The sequence below is a fragment of the Octodon degus genome, unplaced genomic scaffold, assembly GCF_000260255.1.
Source record: "Octodon degus isolate 3935 unplaced genomic scaffold, OctDeg1.0 scaffold00041, whole genome shotgun sequence".
Taxonomy (NCBI): domain Eukaryota; kingdom Metazoa; phylum Chordata; class Mammalia; order Rodentia; family Octodontidae; genus Octodon; species Octodon degus.
In genome coordinates this window covers 9,699,407-9,701,998 of record NW_004524617.1, presented here as the reverse complement: position 1 = coordinate 9,701,998, position 2,592 = coordinate 9,699,407, and positions in this window count along the sequence as shown.

The window sequence follows — 2,592 nt, the reverse complement described above, 5'->3', positions numbered from 1 at the left end:
CGTGACTCATCCACATGGCTGACACTGACAAAGGTTCTACAATCTGAGGTACAGGATCTCAGGATAAATCCTGAGGGCATTTCACTGACCTTCTCAGATCATTTGGAATATTTTTAAAGAACTATCACTAAAATAAAAATTGAGAAGAATGTCATTGCTTTAATCTGCAAGTCTGTAGATATTGGCCATAATGAAACACAGGCAGACTGCCATTATGTACATTTGAACTTTGATGATACACTGCTTTGTAAAAACCATAAACAAAATAGTGCTTCTTAGAGACAAGTATTTCAAAAAGATATTTCGTAAACTGTTGCATTAAAACCCATCTATACATCTGACACTCAGTGTATCATTTATAGAAGGATAATGTTGCATTGGTAATTAAGAGTTTTAGTTGACTTGAATTTTACTGTGTAATATAAACATTATCTTATTTAATACCATTACTCTCACTGGAAAAGTTCATAGTAATTCGGAAACCATAAATTTTGTAAAAGCATTTACATAGCCTTCAAAGTTATATTTTTTTGCAAGAAATTTTATATTTTTCATTGACAACAAATTCTGTCAGTGGTTACCTTTAAAATGGCAGCCACACTTTGATCATTTTGAGACACTGTCGTCCCCGTACCCAACTACAAAAAAATCTTCATTTTTTGGCAGTAATTCTTTGCATAAAAATAATGCCCCATGAGTAAACATATCAAGACCTTCAGATCACAATTGCACACCTATTTTTCTTCTAAATAGGAATTTAAGTTCGATATACAATACAGAGATTTTTGTCCCCTTATTTTAACACTCTGTATCATAAAAGGTACACTTAATGAGGAGTTTTCAAAACTAACATTTCTCCTACTTTTTATGTCAAATGTTTTCAATGAAACCATTGAAATTTTGGTAAGTACTTTGGATAAACTTTAGTGATACTGCCTTGATCTGTATTCAGATGCCAGCACTTTTACTGATGCTTTTGTAATATCAGTGATAATACACATATAGGGAAAAATCCAACTAACTTCTTCCTGTCACTATTTAAGCTCACAGACCATAGAAAGAATCTCACTGATACTTGGGGGTCTGTGTACTGTATTTTGAGGACCACAGGACAAAAAGAGAGATACTGAAATCCTGATTCTGAAAAACATATATTCAATTTCTGAGTCTGCAACTCTCTAGCTCTGACATGGGCAAATCAATCAGCAATTTTCAGATATTTCCCCACAGAACTAATAGCTTTTACTTTATTATTATTTTTCTTTTTAAAATACTTTTATTCATTTAATGAGAAAAATACAAAATAGCAATGAAACAGTTTGAAAATAGGTTAGTATAACAGTTACAATAATTAACACATTGCATATTGTTGTCTTCATAGTATTCAGAGCACAAGATGCAGACATGATATATTGTCTAAACATTATTAGTACAAATCTTTCTTCTCTTTGAACTAAGAAAATGTAGCCATATATCTATCCTAACTACTTTGTATATACATATATATTTTTTCACTACACAATGGTCCTTTATTTATATCCCCCTTTATTGTTTTGTTTGGTCAGAGATGGGTGTTCCCTTGTTGTTAAAGAAGCTATATTTGGAGAAGGCTTTAAAGGACCTTTTCATACTTGATGCCAGTTCAAATACTGTAGGTACTTGAATTCAGCAAAATAACCCAATATAGTCCAATAGTCCATAAAAGCAGTGAGTTATCAGCACAATGGGCAATTGTCAGAAGTTGCTGACTTGAGACTTTTACAGCCCAGCATATTAATATGGCACTAATTTTATACATCGTGGTTGTACTTTTCTGCTGGATGGTTAAGACCAAGTTAAAGTAAGACCTATATAAGTAAAAATGTAACTTTAATCTGACAAGGTGAGTCAAATCCCCTCGGGATTCACCCTGAAACCCTATACAGCAGTTTGTAGATCTTTTGTCAGTGTCAGCCCTCTGGAAGAGTCACGGCCATTGCTTCACAAATTTGCTCTCTGTGAAAGCCCAAGAGAATTTATTTCTCTAGGTAACTCTCCTTAGGCACACTCTACATTGTCAATAACTTTCCTTTGTGGCAGCATAAGCTACTTGAACAGAAAATGTGGCACACCACTGAGTTACAAGATGTCACAGCAGAGGTTCTCTTATGTCCTGAGTTCTCTCTGTCCTTGATGGGCTAGAGTCAAAATATTGGCTATCCTTGTAACTCCTCTTTTTCTCTCACTTTTGGTGTGCGAACTTTAGTTGCTAAACATCCAGAAGGGAAGATTAGTGATATTATTACCCTGTAAAAGAGGCAGTTGAGCTTAGTATCACTCTCTGTCTGAATATCAAACGCCTTGGACGTAACATGGAACTGCTATTTTCCAACAGCTATGGATGTTCTAAACTTCAAATCCCTATAGAATATTAAAAAAAACAATCACACATGTTTACACAGAAATTAAAAAATCAAACCATATGTAACATTGTAGCAGGACAATGTTATGACATTTTTTGTTGTCTCTTCTTTTATTACAAACATATCTCTTTTTTACAAACATTTAATTTAAAGAGAGTATAGCAATAATTGATATGACGTTAGAAGCAGT